The following is a 21,174-nucleotide window of genomic DNA, read 5'->3' on the forward strand; positions in this document are numbered from 1 at the left end:
TTAGAAATGTTGTGTTTGTAAAAATGGTGCGATAGTTGGAGTTTTTGTGTTTAGGGTAATTGAATTGTGTCTGTGTTTGTGAAAAACGGTGCCACACATCTATGAAATTGTATGAAATTGTAACAGAGCAATTGAGAGAATTTAAGTAAATCCGTTTTGTTCTTTTCAAGGGATTTAGAGATAAAGATAAAGATTTTGATGAATTAGTTTTGTTTGTAGTGATTTTGATGTTGGGGAAGAACATATATGATTTAGGGTTTGGTAAGGATGAAGATGGGTAAGTTGAAAGACATGAGATGTAAAAGACAGACTTACCCTCACATGTCTGGCACATGACTCTGACTTAACGGATAATTTAGACGTCTGTCAGGAATAGGGACTAAATCAGCAACATTGACATACCATGAGGATGAAATCAGTCAAAAAAAAGCACAGGGACCAAATCAGCATTTTGATACAAACCACAGGGACCATTTCAACGATTTTGTCTATATATCTATATATATATATATATATATATATATATATATATATATATATATATATATATATATATATATATATATATAGGGGCACGATCAATGGGGAAGTAACCAATCGGGGGGGGGGGGGAACGAGGGGAAGCAAAAAAAAATATTCGTTTTTTTGGAAAAAAATTTCAGGCATCAAGATCACATGAAAATATGAACATTTAAAAAAGACACTTCGTGATGAATGTTATTATTTAGGCGGAAAAACGATCAACAAAAATAACATTCAAGATAATATTGATCGTGAAGAATGTTAACGTTTTTTTTCATGTTTTGTGAATTACTTTTTGTTAAAATTTAGCCCGATTTAGAGTTTAGGGTTTAGGGTTCAGTGTTTTGGGTTTAGTCCCTAAACTCAAAACCCTAAACTCTAAACCGTTCGTGTTAAAAACTCAATCTAAATCCTAAATCTAAACTCTATACCATAAATTTCTAAACCCTAATATCTAAACCCTAATATCTAAAATCTCAAAATACACTCGAAAAACACGATAATTGTTATATATTAAGTCTTCGAGCGTTTTGCCTCCAAAATAAAAACATTTATCACAAAGTGTCTATACTAAATATTCATATTTTCATCCAATCTATAATGTTCGTGAATAAAGTTTTTTCAAAAAATGAAAAAAAAACTTTTGCTTCCCTCCGCTTCCCCCCGATTGGTTACTTCCTCCTTGATATATATATATATATATATATATATATATATATATATATATATATATATATATATATATATATATATATATATATATATATAATTCTTTGTCAAGACTCAGTTATTATCATATAATAATAAGCGTTTAGTCCATTCAACAAATAAATTTTGGTTAACGAAGACTTAACGGTCTGTTAGTTTTCTTTGTTAAAAACTTAACGAAACCGAAGTGTGACCTGCTAGCCCATAAGTAAGTACTGTGACAAGCAGTTGTTACTCACCCGACATGATTGTACGAGGTCACAGTTCACCCAACACGATCACCCGAGGTGAACAAAAATCGGGGATCGGATGCGGGCGAAATTCCCGCCAATGGCTGAGAATTAACCGTGCAAAGAAATTTAACGATTTTTGGTTTTAGTCTTCAACAGAATTTTAAAATTACAACAATGACGACCATAGATTTGTTAGCTCTTGGAACGGTAACCAGGCCACCAATGCTTTCTAGAGGCAGTTTTATAACTCAGAGATCCCGATTTTTGAAATTTTTTTGAAGAGTCATGAACGAGGAAAAGATATAAAGGAAACATTAAAGCACGTATTGGCTCCAAAGCAATTTCAACCCGGAACAAACATCGAACTCGATTTTTTTAAATGAACATTCAACAAAAGAATCGAATCATTGGTGCTCAAAAATTGATATCATATTTGATGTAATTTTTTAACCGGCGAGGTTTTCGAAGACATTGACACTTACGAATCAGAAAAATACATTTGGCATGAACTAAACAGTCAAATGCATGGATCTCACACTGCTTCTAAATCACGGATCACAACGACACTGAAAATATATGAATGTTTCAAACATGAGGAAGGAGAACTTCTCAAATCAGCTTATAAAAGAGATTTTGCAATATAATGAACTGAGTTATGAAAGAATGAACTTCTAAAGAACACTTAAGATAAGACATCGAGAATACCGGAATTCGAGACTAGGAGAGACATGCAATATGGACCCAGACTAGGAGAGACATGTAATGAACATCACTCAGAATTAAGACATCGAAAATACCGGAATTCGTTCGACTGTTGAGAAATCGGAATTTAATCAAACAGAGGTTACATGACGAAATGATGAGAAGGGAAGTTATCAAACAACTGTCGTTGATCCACTTACACTAATTGTGGAAAGGAACCAAGCTGTTATATATTCACGACAACCAAATGTTGAAGAGGTCGAGAATTCAGAATATGAAAAATCTGAAGCTGATGACAAAAATTCTGATTTTCTCAACATGGTTACTCTTCTTACCTGTAAACAAACAACTATCTAATGTCAAGTCAACCAACAACAATCTACGGCTTACTTCAGCATCTTCATACAACAAGAAGTCAGAGTTCGAGAAGTCGGAGTACCAAAAGAACTCTAAAATAGGAAATCGTTCAACCGTAGATGACAAGTCAACTGACTAGAAAGCTTATGCAAAAGGATTCTATAGTTGTGGGAAGCCAAGTTACTTTGTACGAGATTGTTGGAGGCCCGTGAAAAAAGATGAAAACTAATCTCGGCACAAGATTAAGACATCCTGATTTTTGGTTACAGCATAGTGCGCACCACGCAATATGCTTGCGCACCGCGCAATTCTGCAGACGGACAGGGGTTGGAAAATTCAAGGGATTTTAAGGTTAAAACGTAGTTTGAGTATAACGTCGTATAAGCTGAGTATGCTGGACATTGTACATCTCATGTTCACTCCAAAACACCGTATTTTAGTGAGAGAAAGTGTAACATCCTCTATCGGGCCTAGCTGTAAGATTACTAAATTGCCCTTAAGTTAGTATTGTATTATTATATGCTTTTATTTTTATTTAATATTTACTATTAAATAATGATGTGGTTAGGACCAGTTTGTGACAAAGGTCACAGAACAAGTTTGTTTATTTAATTTGGACTTCGTTTGGGTTGCCAAATGATGTACGAAAGATATCAGAGATAACTGATAAATACCCGTGTGTTACACAGTATGGGAATTAACTCAATTAAGATGACTAGTGCAGTCCATTTCTCTCACTTTCCAGACTTTTCCAAACACCTCGTTCTTCATCTTCTTCACCTAACAAACCCTAAATTCTAATCCTTGTTCTTGAGCTCAAATCTTTTGCATTATCTTGTTCTTTGTGATTTACTGATTCTATCAAGGTAAGAACCACAAGCTTTCATACTCTAAACTTTGAGAAATTTGAGTTTTTGTGTAAGTTTTTACAAAGTGAGTATTTTGGGTCAAAATGGTTAGATTTGATGTTGTTTGAGTCTAAATCTTGTGGGTTTATGTTTCTACATGTTTAGTGTTTTCGATTTGGTCAGTTTTGAGGTCGTAATCGAGCTCTAGAGCAAGAATTGGTCGATTTTTGGTGAAACCTGTCACTTTGTTCTTCAGCTTCTGCAGATAAACACAGTCGGCCGAGTGTCTCCTAACACTCGACCGACCGACTCGACCATCGATCGAGTGTGTATGACCCACGGCCGAGTGTGTCTGAGAGAGACCATCGACCGAGTGACTAGACACTCGGCCGAGTGAGTGTAGACAGTCGGCCGACTGTCTTTGACAGTCGACCGAGTGTCTTTGGCAGTGAAAGTGCTTGTTGCCCGTTTGTATTTTGATGATCAGGATGTAAATTTTGAAAGTGCTTGAAAGTGCTTGAAAGTGCATAAGTGTTAAGCAAAAATTTTTAGCGGACGCTTTTTGATACAAAAAATTCTGTATTGTGTTATTTGATGTTAATGGACAGTAACTAACTTGATTTGCCTTATGTTCAGGTGATAAGGATAAGAAAGCCGCTCAGTAGTAGATTATCTGAGCTGGTTGTTGGTATTTGGTGAGTGGGACTAACTGGAGAATACATGTTATATTATTTTTTTTTTGAAAAGCAAGAAAGATTATATTCCACCACCAAATTACATCAAGAGTACAAATCAGAGGATGAGAATCATCCTTTATACACGATCATACATACTACATACACAATACACATCCAAACTTGAAAAAAGAAGGTTGCAAAGGTGGCAACCAAAACCTTAAAACATGGACCTAAATACTATGAAAGAAGGTACGTGCCCGGATTTGTTAACCAAGATAGCCACTCGAATTTCTTCCCCTTTGATCTAAGGGATATCCATTCAAATGATTTGCTTTGAATCTCGGCAACAATAACCGGCGATGACCACGACTTTCCTTTGAACACCATGTTGTTTCGGTTCCTCCAAATGTAATAAACGCAAATCCACTCGATCGCTTGCCACACCTTGCTTCCAAAGCTTGACATCGTCGCGGAAGAATTACCCCTAAGAATTTCATTTGAACTAAAGTTACCAAAATTGCCAAGCCCCCACCACCGATATATTTTACTCCATACCTCCATAGCCTCTTTGCAAAAAATGAAGGTATGATCTATAGATTCCGTGTCATCATCACAAAGGGGGCAACGAACACTATGAAGGTCTATCCCCCGCTTATATAACTCTAAACGAACCGGAAGTCTCTTTTTCACAAGTCGCCATACAAAAATTTCAACTTTCTTAGGAACAAGTCGCCATACAAAAATTTCAACGAACACTATGAAGGTCTATCCCCCGCTTATCATCCTTTATACATGTTATATTATGATTGCCATGCTTGTTTGATATACTTACTGTTGTGGTTAGTTAGTACGTTGTGATGACTGCATGTTAGTTGATGCTTGTCTGCTGGAGCCCAGTGCGTCCCTATTGTGTGGTAGCCTCGGTAGGAGAGATCAACCTGCGGGTTGGGTTCCTCATGTGATAGCCTAGACAACCGAGGTGTATATTTATGTGAATGAAGCGTCCGTCGCTTGTGGATTATATATATACACACGATGGTGGAGGAACTTCTGGTAAGCCCCAATCCGATCAGTTGGTGGTTAATGGTTTGGCCGAGCCGCTAGAGTCTCTGTAGACGGCACTTGGGTGATGTTTGTGTGTTAGACTTTGTGACATGATTAGTATGACGGTTCCTGTATACTATCGCCTGTAGTTAGTCGTACTCACTTAGCTTCGTGCTAATTCCCCTCCATCTCCTCCCTGCAGGTTGTTAGCTTTTGTAAGTGATGCTTTTGGGGAGAAGACGGGCATGGTGATGTTATGTTTGACAGGAGTCAACTCTGATGTTGTCTTTCTTTGTTTAAACAATAATCTTTTGTAAACATATTGTAAATACATCTTCTCTGGTTAAATATGTATTTTGTTGAAACGACACGTGACACTGGTTGTTCTGTAATTAACAATAGTTAAAGTGTATTTCGTAATTAATTAATAAATGCTTCCGCCACGTATAAAAAAAAATTTAGCGGTGTCACAGAAAGCTTGGGAGCAAGTTAGGTTTTTAAGAAGGGGAGAGAACTCTCCATTTGAAGAAATCGAAGAGCTTTGGAGGTGCATGTCAGTTGTGAATGTTCTTCAAGAACAAACAAAGGGTATTCCAGCTGCGTCATCAATCTCTATCACTTATTTTGGTAAGAACCCTAAATCTAATTTTATGTTGATTTGGGGGTTTAGGATTTATAGATGAATTGGGGGTTTGTACAACCTTAAGATGAGAGTTCATCTTCATTTAAGTGTTTAACAAGTTGAGATGTGGTGAGAATTGTGTAAAATTAGGGTTCAAGGGATTAAAAGAGAATTTTGGGTAATTTCAGTATGAAGTTGTAGCATTACTACAAGTTATTAAGATGAAAATTTTGGGTCAAAGTGTATAAGTTCTTTTAACAAGCATTCTACCAAGGTGTGATACTTACTAGTAGTGAATTTCAAATGGGTGTGATTTTTGGGTATGAATGTCCATGTAAGTAACCAATAAGGAATGGGTCTTTTTGGGTAGTATTGATATGGGTTGGGAATTTTGGATGTGTGAACGATGGAAGTGATGAAATGGGTCACACTTCAACCATTATGGACTTTTTGAGTTGACTCTTTGAGATTGGGCAACTAACAGTGAGAATGTGTGTGTGTGTGTGTGTGTGTGTGTAGATGTGTTTATATAGGTTGCGCTAAGGAAAACTAAGTAATCACCAACCTTCACATTTCGTCGTCCAAAAGGTGAGTACATTGTTAGTAGGATGGCTTTTGGGAAAGGGATTGTGTGTTGTTGGATTGCACCCATGCAAGAGACGACATGCAATCTTGTGGTTTTTCGAAGGGACGTGATCCTCACACACCACTTTTTGATCCATCTACACTTAATTTACTATTATTCCCTTAATTATACATACAATAATAATATGAGTTCAACTCCCTAGGAGTATAAGTGTGAATAGATCAAAAAGTGGTGTGTGAGGATCACCTTCCTTTTTCGAAAGTGTTTACTTGAATATTTTAATTGTGTTTATAAACATTCAAGGTGGAAGTATTATCGAGTCCATACGGTTGGACAATTCTCGCAAGGGGCTAGTTGTGTGAGCGTGATAAGTGTAGGGTCAACTATTACACTTGGTTTTCCACGATTGGGGTCGGGCAAATGTAACCATATCGGAATCGGGATATTCATATTTGGGCTTGTTGTAATTGTGTGATGTTATTTATTCATTATATATGTATGTTGTGCCTAACTTGTATTCACTAAGCTTTATAGCTTACTCGTGTGTTTTATTGTCGGTTTAGTTTCAAGTGGTTTAAGTAAATATATACATATTTACTTAAATATATGCATTTACGTTTACAAATCCTTATATATTTACACTTAAACTACTGAAATGTTATCAAAATATAGATTGTGAAGATACAACTATATGAATAGTATTAAATTCGTATATATTGCATATATTACATATTTTTATTAAAAATACTTTGATGGTTTCATTAGATAATAAGAATATTTTTAGAAAAACTTAACATCCAACGGATATCCATTTGCCCGCTTCATCTAATGGATATGAATATGGGTGGATTAATTATATTTAAATGGATATGGATTTTAAGAATTAAATGGATATGATATAGGCTCACCCGATCCATATCTGATCCATTGTCATCCCTATTAGCCACCCACCCGATTATATCCAGGAAGTCACAGGTCCTCACTTTCTACACCCGTTAGGAGAAAATTTTAGGATATTGCACTCAAAGAAAACCCCTGAGGGGAGGAAATTGCATTATAAAATTCCCAACTGAGGTTCGAACTCGAGACCACCCTACACCCAGAAAAGAATGGTAACTACTTAGCTAATTGGAAATGGTTGCTAAAGTACACTATTTTGACTTGGAATATTTATACATTAGAAGACAATAAGATGACTTCAAAGTCTCGCATGGAATTTCTGCAACTTACTACCCTCCTGTTTATTTCCTTCTACAACTGATATTTTTCCACGTAAGACTACTCACAATGGGTCAGAGCTTTTTTGGAGGTGCCTTCCAACGGCTCCATTACTAGAGGTAGTCCTTGGGCCGCAGTTGAATGGCCGCCATTGAAGATGGTTATGCTTAGCAATGTTGGAAGACGAAATATGTGTATTATTTTGTTGTACATTACACATTAAAAGTGGTACAGTGTATTAATTAATTAATTTTGGTGGGTCCATTTGATGCTAAAAAGGTATGTCATGGATACTAGGGAGTGTGATGGGTTAAGTCTTATGAGGAAGTTGTTAAGGTGACGCTGGCACATGTGTCTATCTTCAGGAGCGGATTTGAGGGTGTTCAACGTGTGCGCTAGCACATGACCCATAATCCAAAGGGGCCTATAATCCAGCAATACGTAGTACTTATGAATAATATTGTTATAACTGATGCTTATACTTAACCTAATTTTTTAGTATTTAAAGAACTTATTCTTGCAATTGTTTAAAACTTTTGTATCACTACTAGAAAACCATTTATCCGGACGATAAATCGTCCCAGAAACTAATCCCGGACGACACATCGTCCCTGAAGAGTCGTCCAGGAAAGTCCGTCCCAGAAAGTTTTTTCGGACGGCAAGTTTTTTTCCCGGACGGAAGATGGGGCCCACATTGACATTCAACGCTTGCCTTTCTGGACGATATTTCCGGACGACACTTGGAGACGACTTGTCGTCCCTAAAGGTTTAATATTAAAATAATATTATATTTTTAATAATAAATATTTAATGATAACAGAAAATAGAAAATAATCCCGGACGACCTAATCCTGGACGACTAGTCATCCGGAAAGGGGTCTGATGCTTCTGCAGCCATATTCGGACCCGCTGTTTTCCAGCCGTACGAAACGGCACATTTTGCATATAAAAACATGTTACATAAATACGATTATAGTTTCACAAAATACCACAATAGCATTAAATAAAAGTATCCAGACGCCAATTACAATAATTATCCAAACATTTTAAAATCTGGAAAACTACCAAATCAACTAATATCGTTTACAACACATAACTTAACATTAAACACACCCAACAAAAGCATAATTGTCTTCAAACACACCCAACAAAATACAAATCGCCAAATCCATCATCATACAAATCTTCATCATTGTTATGGCTCGGGCGCGGAGTATTGGAATTGGAAGTAACGGTAGTATACCCAAAATTTGGTAGAATATCGGGAGGGACTACAAGATTATTGAAAGCAAAGATTCGTTCAAGTTGACTCGCCGTGTAGTATGGTTCCATTGGTGGTTGTCTACTCCGACCGCTAGACGATGAAGATGCGGAATTAGTTGCGGACTTTGGTAACTTCGGCCCCACTCCACGTTGGTGTCCACTTCGATCACCCAAAACTTCTTCCATGATATAGGTCTCGTCTCTTCCCGGTTGTTCTTTTAACAAAGCCTTCATTTTTGTCTACAAGGTTAAAAAAATATTAATATTATATATATATATATATATATATATATATATATATATATATATATATATATATATATATATATATAATATATTTCGGGACTTATATATATACCATTTGACTTATACTTATATTTATATTTATAAGTAGTACACCAAAATCTATGAAAATTTATTACTTACGTAGTTCTGTTTTGGTTTGAAATCCTTAGTCCACCTGGTTCCGTCCTTGGGTTTGTGCAAGAGCTTGTAATTTTTGATAGGACCGATTTTCGGACCGATCTTTTTCTTATTCTCGTTCTACAAACACACAAAAAAATAACTTAAATGTATATAAATCAAATAACATATTTTCTAACATTTTATCATTTATGTAAAACATTAAAAACAAGGAGGTTTAAGTAATTTACCAAATGTTTAACTATCGATTTGCTACCATGCAAACTGTGGCATTGGACTTTAGGCCGGTTTTTTGCATTTTGCTCACAATGCATTTGGTATACTTCGTTAAGCATCATGTTAACAAAAGGATTCCAGATTTCGGCTTCAACGTCCGGTGGTGGGTGGGAACGAACAAAATCAATATCATTAGGATATTGACTTCGGATGTTTTTGAAATAACCTTGTTGTTAACTTTTTATGTTTTTCCATCTATCCCCCGCTATCTTGTTAACAGCAGCTCAGACTATATGTTCTTTATCCGATTCTAGCCAAGTTTCAATTTTAAAGAAATTCTACGATATAAAGTAATAGATATATTAAAAGATTGTATATAAGAAACGCGCGTACACACACTCACACATATATATATATACATATAAAGTATATATGTATGCATATGTATATGTATAAGTACTAATTAATTAAACTAACGCGGATATCATGCCAAACTAAATCTTTTGATGGCTTTGGCACATCCGCCCAACACTCGTAATGTTTCGGGAACTTCGGGGACCTAACGACACTAGATATCAAACTAACAAACCTTGAACTATTGGGGCCAATCGGATTAATGGTATTCCACGTAAAATCAAAGTCAATATCGAGTCGTCCGTGAGCATCGTACAATTTTCGTAAACCTATGTTTTTTGATTTTCCCGGTTTACCCCGTGTATTAGGTTGGGGTTTGTTATCTTGGCCACCGGCCCCCGCACCGATCATTAGGAAAATGAGAACAAAGAAATTCATCTGCATAAATACAAATAAAGTGAATAGAACAATGATATATACATATACATTTATACATATATACATATACATATATATATATATATATATATATATATATATATATATACACACACACACACACACATATATGCATAAATATATACATTAAACTATAGTTTTTTTGTAACAACTATATATATATATACATATATATATATATATATACATATATATATATATATACATATATATATATACATATATATATATATATATATATATATATATATATATATATATATATATATATATATATATATATATATATATATATGAAGAAATATATACGTTAAACTATAGTTTTTTTTTAACGACTATATATATATATATATATGTTTTTGTGTGTGTGTGTGTGTGTGTGTATGTGTGTGCGCGTGTGCTTGTATATACATATACATATATTTCATGAGAAAAATTTAAAAAGACATTCATAGAAATAACATTCATAAAAATATTAAACATTTGATTACAACAACAAGCTTTTTTTTGATAAATGACAAGAATTACACATCAATAATCATCATCATCGCTAGAATAAGCTTCATTTTGAGGAATTTGGGGATTTAGCTCATCGTCAGCCACCACATCATCATCATCATCACATATATCATGAGGAAGGGAAATAGGGTCTAAATCACAAATGTCATCATCATCATCATCATCATCATCATTAACTTCATGTGTTGGTGGATTAAACTGAATTGGTGTTGATTCTCCGGGTACACTCATACTTGTATAAGTCATATTATCTAAATCAGCATCAAGGCTAAGATCGGATGAATTGGTTTCGTGTACAACATCCCGTATGGTGTCTTCGATAATGTCTCTATCCCAAAGTTTTCGATGATGTACCTCATGAACGACCTTCCAGTTGCTAGAGGTTTTGGAAGGATCGTCGATGTAAAAGACTTGTTGAGCTTGTGTTGAAAAAATGTGTTGATCATCTTGGTACCACTCATCTTTCGTGTCAATACTAGTTATGTTATTCACTTTAACTGTACGTTTACGGTTCCGGGTGTTCTCAGTCTTGAACCACCAGCATCTGAATAACACAACACTAAATGCACCACCATAATGCAACTCAACAATATCTTCCAATCGACCATAATACTTAGAGACAGGAGCACCGGCATCTGAGAGTGTTGCAATTCCATTATTTTGTGTTGTGCGTCAATCATCGCGATTGCTAACCACAAACCTGACACCATTCACATTGCATGCACTGTAATGGTTTGAGGTACCCACTGGTCCTTCAGCTAGACAGATCAATTCATCGCTATACTTCGATCCGTCAACTGACCGTAGTTCACGTATCTATTAAAAAATAAAAATATATATATAAAGTTTGAATAAAAATAGTTATCAAATGTAAATTATATATATATATATATATATATATATATATATATATATATATATATATATATATATATATATATATATATATACATACATACAATGAGTTTACCTGGTTGGTGAACTAACTAGGAAAATTTGTTTTCAAGTCCATATTGGGGTTCTCTACTTTAAACTGACTGTAAATGTTCAAAAAGAATTGTTAGTATGATCAACGTTTACACAGTTAAGTCATTATAAATTCATATTTTAGTATAATGACTTACTTTTTGTATTCGTCGATGTCAGAACAATTGTCGAGTACATACCAATGAAGTTTATCCTGAATATCCCGGGCCAGAGATTTGAACACACTGATGTTATGCGAGGTGTATATAAAATAGTTTATATTTTACTAGAAAAAAAACTATTAAATACGATACAATTTTACACAAGATATTTATTTATTTATAGAATGGATATACTTAAACCTTGCTACAACACTTATAGGCAGTGTACCTAATCGTACAGTAGTGTAGTTTTTAGTAAGTCCGGTTCGTTCCACAGGGAAATCTTTAAACAAAGCTCAACGCTATATTAGTTTACTTTTATAAAAATACAAATATATATATATATATGTAATATTATTATTATAAAGGGGGGGTTTTTACCGTTTAATGACCGGTTTGTCGATTTTAAGACTTTAGTCGCAGTTAAAATCTAATGTAAAATATTAAATAAATAAAAGACTTAATTCAAAGCCTAAAATAAATAACGATAATGAAATTGCAATAAAAGTGCGATAAAATAAACTTGCGATAATTAAAAAGTACGATAATTAAAAGTGCAATTAAATAACAATAAATAAAAGTGCGATAATTAGAAGTGCAATTAAATATAAAATAAAGGAAATTAAATATGAAATAAAAGAATTATGCTTATTTAAACTTCCGTAATCATGATGTTTGACATGTTGATTTTAGTTTTATGCCCATGGGTTAATTGTCCTTTGTCCTGGATTATTTAATATGTCCGTCTGGTTTTTGTCCATAACAGTCCATCAGTCATAAATATAAAGTGCGAGTGTCCTCGTCAAATTATTATTATACCCGAAGTTAAATATTCCAACTAATTGGGGATTCGAATTGTAACAAGGTTTTAATACTTTGTTTAATGAATACACCAGGTTATCGACTGCGTGTAAACCAAGGTTTTACTACTTTGTTAACAATTACACCAATTACCCTTGAATGTAATTTCACCCCTGTTTTAATTATTCTAGTGGCTATTAATCCATTCCCGTGTCCGGTTAAATGAACGATTATTCGTACATATAAATACCCCGCCCATCGTGTCCGATTGAGTGTATATGATAATTTATAGGGACGCCCAATTGTAAATCTTTATATTAACATTAACAAACTATCATTTAGTTAAACAAATATAAAGCCCATTAATAGCCCATAGTCTAATTTCCACAAGTGTCGTTCTTTTGTCCAAACCCCAATTATGGTACAAAGCCCAATTACCCAATTTTAGTAATTAGTCCAACATCATGATTACTTCGTTTTAAATAAGCATAATAATAACTTAGCTACGAGACATTAATATAAAAAGGTTGAACATAACTTACAATGATTAAAAATAGCGTAGCGTTACACGGACAGAATTTCGACTTACACCCTTACAACATTCGCTAACATACCCTTATTATTAGAATTATAATTAAAATTAAAATTAAAATATAAATTATATATATATATTTTACGTATATATGAGAGAAGAGAGAAAGATGGATATGAATTTTGATCAGAATTCGGTTGGCTTTATAGGGATTTTCGAAATTTGGGGCTCCGCGACTCGCGGTAAAATCCTCTTCAAACTCCGCGAGTCGCGGAGAATGAATTTACAGCTCACACCCTTGGAGTCTTTCTCTGCCGACGGTTTTATAATATATATATAATATATATATAATTAATATAATTAATTATATATTATATTATATTTATATACATAGTTAACTTGTAATTTTTAGTCCGTTGCGTCGAGCGTTAAGAGTTGACTCTGGTCCCTGTTCCGGATTTTCGAACGTCCTTGCGTACAATTTTATATTTTGTACTTTGCGTTTTGAATCTTGTACTCTTGTAATTTCGAGACGTTTCTTATCAATAATTGGAACCTCTTTGATTGTCTTTTGTTCTTTTGAGCTTTTTGGTCGTTTGCGTCTTCAATTCGTCGAATCTGTCTTTTGTCTTCACCTTTTATTATTTAAACGAATATCACTTGTAAATAGAACAATTGCAACTAAAAGCTTGTCTTTCTTGAGGAATAATGCTATGAAATATATGTTCGTTTTTAGCATTATCAAATATTCCCACACTTGAGCGTTGCTTGTCCTCAAGCAATATCGTCTTGAAATACTAGAATCACTTCTTTATTCTTCACACTTTGTACATCAGTGATTTCTATACGGCGGTATAAACAATGGTAGTAACGATATGGTTTACAGTCCCACATGACTATAAAAATTTAGATCCATTAAGGAAATTGGATCTTTATGAAAACATTTGATCTTTTGAAAATTAAATCTAGTTTTTACCCTAGATAAGTTTTCCGGGATAACCCTTTACCGGTGTTTGCAAAATATTTTTGTGGGTTTGGTGGGTTTCAGATTTGAAAATTTTAGCTCAAAACTTGCGGTTTTGTGTCACCCACTTGCTAACCTTGTATTAGGAGAGCAACACGTCCAGTTTACTTGTTCCGTATATTACCTTTCGGCAAACTACCGTCCGGTTGTAAAGGAAAGCGTTGAACAAGCAACTGTTAAGGCAATGTCCCGTGACATGCTTTTGATTATGGTCTATAACGTGTCGGACGCAATTACTATCCTTGGTAAGAGCAATAGTAAAGCTCACCCTTATAATTTTTCGGTCTGGCACAAGGTCCTGTCTTTGACCACTATGCAACCACCGTTCTTACGGTTGACACCCGATTTAGTTCAGGTGACCTAATGAATTCCAGGTGAATTCCTAGGATTTTACGTTCAATGGTAATGAACGCATTGAAAATAGGGTTTTCAGAAAACAAATCGGTTTGTAATTTTGATCAAAATATTTTCTCGTTTAAGCTCGAGTTTAGATATCATCGAATTCCATGAGTTTGTAATTCTCAATCTTTAAGGTCAATCTCTAGGATTGAGTAATATCAGTCTTAAAAGCTGATTTTTAATCTTTAAGGAGATTATCCTTTCTGGGGATCTGATTCATTAGTCTTATCCAGCTAATTTGCATGGTGCCCCCCATTGTACGAGATAAATCCTTCTCATGGTTAGGATAAATCCGACCACTTGGCGACCCTGTTTAATGCTGAGGTCCGTGGATTTCCTGCTGATTTTAGTGATGACTTTTCTAGATTTTTCGTCAACCTACAGCTGGTCTGGACGACAACTTCATGACCTAAATCAAGAAGCGCGTTTCTTTTTCGGAAGACTTTACTTCCTTTTAATGATGGAATTGATTCATCGTGTAGATCCATCTCTTCTTTTCTTTCATTGGGTAAAACAGTTTAGTTTAGTTCAAAGCAAAAGTATTTTCAGTTATTTGTTACAGATATATGTGACATATGTTTAAAATATCTTGGTAAATTTTCTCACACTTGGCTTTTATTTTCCTTTTTATCGTCCTCTATTCCATTTTAAATGAATTTTAACATTTTAGTTTGTTTCTCAATTTATGTTCTTTCCGAGGTAACAATAATTTCGGTGTTAAAACCTAGTTTTATCGTTCATAAATATGTATAAACATAATTTGAATTCATTTAATTGAAAATTTTGAAAAATTTTACTAGAATTGGGTAGTCAGTATATAAGACTAGGGCTGTTCTTTTTTATCAGAGAGCACTATATTCTAATACAACTACTGCTTTACTAGTATTTTTAATGGTAACCAAGTGTTTAAGATAAAAATTTTAAAATCCGAAAGAATTTAACCCCTTCCCACACTTAAGATCTTGCAATGCCCTCATTTGCAAGAAATCAGTAACAATTTAAATTATTGAGGGTGATTTGTGTGAAAATGATTAAATTTTTACCAAAGTTTCCAAATATATTGGCGTTTATTTGCTGAATGATAAATGGTGCACATCATTTGTTCATTCCGTCTTGTTGTTATTTCACATATATTTTGCATCTTGTCGTCAAAATTAGTTGCTTTTGCTGAACTTAATGCCAGTCTTTGAAAATGCGTTGTTTTACCCTGTTGTGTACATAAGATAAACTGCAAACATATATACATATTTTTGAAGTTTGGTATATTACCCCACATTCAAAAATTATTAAAATCTAAGAATAAAAGTTAGATAATTATAAAAATGATTACAATATTAACAAAAGTATTAAACGTATCAATAATTACAAATTACAAAATAAAAAAAAATAATAAGTAAACTAAGGATGATATTGGTACCAATAGGGGTTCCAGGCATAACCATAGGTGCTATAGAATGCTTCGGCAGGGTCATACGTAGGATATGGTGGCTGCATCTCTATAGACCAAGGAGGGAAGATGGGTTTCGGTGTAGGAATATAGTTTCTACCTATATGTTGGCAATGAGCTATGATCTGGTTCTGATGAACTTGCCAATCTTCAAATGCTCTCTGTCTAGCATTTTTGTATTCCTGAGAAGCTATAAACCTATGCATTTCTTGCATTTCATTCCCCCCTCCTACATTACCTTGCTGCTGGTTTCTCTCCACCTGTGGATGTCTACCATGGTATCGTACTGCGGCATTATTTCGCCTCTTCAAAACTTTCGCACCATGGTATACATTTAAACCTATAGTATCGCGGGGTTCCGGCTCTTCTAGTAATAATCCCCCCCGACTTATATCCACACCGAGATATTCACCAATCAAAGTAATAAAAATACCACCTCCTATTATGCTATGTGGTCGCATCCCCCGAACCATAGCTGATAAATAATAACCCACACAATATGGTATACTTACAGCGCTTTGTGGGTCTCGAATACACATATGGTAAAACAAATCCTGTTCAATTACTTTTTCCTTGTTTTTACCCCTTTGTGTAATCGAATTAGCTAAAAACCTATGTATCACTCTTAATTCGGCTCTATCTATATCCAAATAAGAGTAATTTCCCCCTTTGAAACGGTGATGGCTTGTCATTTGACTCCACACACCGTGTGTATCAAAATTTTCATCTATCTTTCTACCGTTTAGTATCAATCCTCTACAATCGGCAGACGCTAACTCCTCAGGCGTATATATACGTAAAGCCTGAGCCATGTCCAGTAAAGACATGTGGCGTATCGAACCGCCTAACAAAAATCTAATAAAAGAATGATCGGTTAAACTAGCTACCCGATCATTCAACTCTATACTACATAACAATTCTTCACACCATACTTTATATACAGGTCTACGTATGGTGAATAAATGTACCCAGTCATTAAAAGAAGAATTACCATACCTCTGTACAAGTAATTCCCTAATTGGCCCGGCCAATTCTACAGCTTCTAAGGGTCCCCATTCTATGACCCTCGGTACCTCAACAACCTTAGAATGAAGAGTATGCAAACCCCGTTGATATTTTGGATAATCTATCCAAAGTCTGTCAAATCTCAGGTTCGGGTGCAACTCTTCCAAGTGCATATCAGAAAAGGTCATGACTGGATGAGGTACATCCTGCTTGTAGTAGTTATCCACCTCCTGTTGTTCCAAATTCTCAGCAGGAGCATTGCGGGCTTGGGATGATGATTCACCCCTTTCATTCTGCAAAATACATCAAACACAATTTTTGTGCATCCAAATATGCATTAGTGTCAGCAAAATCATTAATCAAAATAATTACAATGACATTATCAATTTATATCAAACTTAAGCTCATTTTCACATTTTTATCAAATCTACACTTTTTCAAATAAGCATATACGAAAATGTTCGCCAAGTTCATAAGCATTCAACTCAAATAACATGTCTAAATAATCATTACCAGCAATTAAACAAGTCTCAAATGGCATTATCTTTCAAAAATCAAGTTCATGAATTTTAGACTTGAAAAAGTCCACTTTAATTCTCAAAATCATGTTTAGGCTCAAAGTTTGGATCATTTAACTATCTAGACATGTTACACTACTTATTTTAGCAACAATTCATGACAAAAATCAGCCATAACCTGTTTATATCAAAAAGCCCCAAATTTGCTCAAGAACACAAACCCTAGATTACTCAAAATTTGAAGTTTAAGGCTTCTAATCATGTTAAACAGCATCAATCTAGGTTATACAAGCATAATACATAAACAATTTAAGCTTAATTACACTAGTTTATATTTTAAATAAGCATAATAATAACTTAGCTACGAGACATTAATATAAAAAGGTTGAACATAACTTACAATGATTAAAAATAGCGTAGCGTTACACGGACAGAATTTCGACTTACACCCTTACAACATTCGCTAACATACCCTTATTATTAGAATTATAATTAAAATTAAAATTAAAATTAAAATATAAATTATATATATATATTTATCGTATATATGAGAGAAGAGAGAAATATATATATAATTTATATTTTAATTTTAATTTTAATTCTAATAATAAGGGTATGTTAGCGAATGTTGTAAGGGTGTAAGTCGAAATTCTGTCCGTGTAACGCTACGCTATTTTTTCATTGTAAGTTATGTTCAACCTTTTTACATTAATGTCTCGTAGCTAAGTTATTATTATGATTATTTAAAACGAAGTAATCATGATGTTGGGCTAATTACTAAAATTGAGTAATTGGGTTTTGTACCATAATTGGGATTTGGACAAAAGAACGACACTTGTGGAAATTAGACTATGGGCTATTAATGGGCTTTATATTTGTTTAATTAAATGATAGTTTGTTAATGTTAATATAAAGATTTACAATTGGGCGTCCCTATAAATTACCATATACACTCGATCGGACACGATAGGCGGGGTATTTATATGTACGAATAATCGTTCATTTAACCGGACACGGGAATGGATTAATAGCCACTAGAATAATTAAAACAGGAGTGAAATTACATTCAAGGGTAATTGGTGTAATTGTTAACAAAGTAGTAAAACCTAGGTTTACACGCAGTCGATAACCTGGTGTATTCATTAAACAAAGTATTAAAACCTTGTTACAATTCGAATCCCCAATTAGTTGGAATATTTAACTTCGGGTATAATAATAATTTGACGAGGACACTCGCACTTTATATTTATGACTGATGGACTGTTATGGACAAAAACCAGACGGACATATTAAATAATCCAGGACAAAGGACAATTAACCCATGGGCATAAAACTAAAATCAACATGTCAAACATCATGATTACGGAAGTTTAAATAAGCATAATTCTTTTATTTCATATTTAATTTCCTTTATTTTATATTTAATTGCACTTCTAATTATCGCACTTTTATTTATTGTTATTTAATTGCACTTTTAATTATCGTACTTTTTAATTATCGCAAGTTTATTTTATCGCACTTTTATTGCAATTTCATTATCGTTATTTATTTTACGCTTTGAATTAAGTCTTTTATTTATTTAATATTTTACATTAGATTTTAACTGCGACTAAAGTCTTAAAATCGACAAACCGGTCATTAAACGGTAAAAACCCCCCTTTATAATAATAATATTACATATATATATATTTGTATTTTTATAAAAGTAAACTAATATAGCGTTGAGCTTTGTTTAAAGATTTCCCTGTGGAACGAACCGGACTTACTAAAAACTACACTACTGTACGATTAGGTACACTGCCTATAAGTGTTGTAGCAAGGTTTAAGTATATCCATTCTATAAATAAATAAATATCTTGTGTAAAATTGTATCGTATTTAATAGTTTTTTTTCTAGTAAAATATAAACTATTTTATATACACCTCGCATAACATCAATTTTACACAAGATATTTATTTATTTATAGAATGGATATACTTAAACCTTGCTACAACACTTATAGGCAGTGTACCTAATCGTACAGTAGTGTAGTTTTTAGTAAGTCCGGTTCGTTCCACAGGGAAATCTTTAAACAAAGCTCAACGCTATATTAGTTTACTTTTATAAAAATACAAATATATATATATGTAATATTATTATTATAAAGGGGGGGGGGGGGGGGTTTACCGTTTAATGACCGGTTTGTCGATTTTAAGACTTTAGTCGCAGTTAAAATCTAATGTAAAATATTAAATAAATAAAAGACTTAATTCAAAGCGTAAAATAAATAACGATAATGAAATTGCAATAAAAGTGCGATAAAATAAACTTGCGATAATTAAAAAGTACGATAATTAAAAGTGCAATTAAATAACAATAAATAAAAGTGCGATAATTAGAAGTGCAATTAAATATAAAATAAAGGAAATTAAATATGAAATAAAAGAATTATGCTTATTTAAACTTCCGTAATCATGATGTTTGACATGTTGATTTTAGTTTTATGCCCATGGGTTAATTGTCCTTTGTCCTGGATTATTTAATATGTCCGTCTGGTTTTTGTTCATAACAGTCCATCAGTCATAAATATAAAGTGCGAGTGTCCTCGTCAAATTATTATTATACCCGAAGTTAAATATTCCAACTAATTGGGGATTCGAATTGTAACAATGTTTTAATACTTTGTTTAATGAATACACCAGGTTATCGACTGCGTGTAAACCAAGGTTTTACTACTTTGTTAACAATTACACCAATTACCCTTGAATGTAGTTTCACCCCTGTTTTAATTATTCTAGTGGCTATTAATCCATTCCCGTGTCCGGTTAAATGAACGATTATTCGTACATATAAATACCCCGCCCATCGTGTCCGATTGAGTGTATATGATAATTTATAGGGACGCCTAATTGTAAATCTTTATATTAACATTAACAAACTATCATTTAGTTAAACAAATATAAAGCCCATTAATAGCCCATAGTCTAATTTCCACAAGTGTCGTTCTTTTGTCCAAACCCCAATTATGGTACAAAGCCCAATTACCCAATTTTAGTAATTAGCCCAACATCATGATTACTTCGTTTTAAATAAGCATAATAATAACTTAGCTACGAGACATTAATATAAAAAGGTTGAACATAACTTACAATGATTAAAAATAGCGTAGCGTTACACGGACAGAATTTCGACTTACACCCTTACAACATTCGCTAACATACCCTTATCATACGTAAACGATAATAAGGGTAAAATACTTGATGTTATGCGAGGTGTATATAAAATAGTTTATATTTTACTAGAAAAAAAACTATTAAATACGATACAATTTTACACAAGATATTTATTTATTTATAGAATGGATATACTTAAACCTTGCTACAACACTTATAGGCAGTGTACCTAATCGTACAGTAGTGTAGTTTTTAGTAAGTCCGGTTCGTTCCACAGGGAAATCTTTAAACAAAGCTCAACGCTATATTAGTTTACTTTTATAAAAATACAAATATATATATATGTAATATTATTATTATAAAGGGGGGGTTTTTACCGTTTAATGACCGGTTTGTCGATTTTAAGACTTTAGTCGCA

The sequence above is a fragment of the Rutidosis leptorrhynchoides genome, chromosome 1, assembly GCF_046630445.1.
Source record: "Rutidosis leptorrhynchoides isolate AG116_Rl617_1_P2 chromosome 1, CSIRO_AGI_Rlap_v1, whole genome shotgun sequence".
NCBI lineage: Eukaryota > Viridiplantae > Streptophyta > Magnoliopsida > Asterales > Asteraceae > Rutidosis > Rutidosis leptorrhynchoides.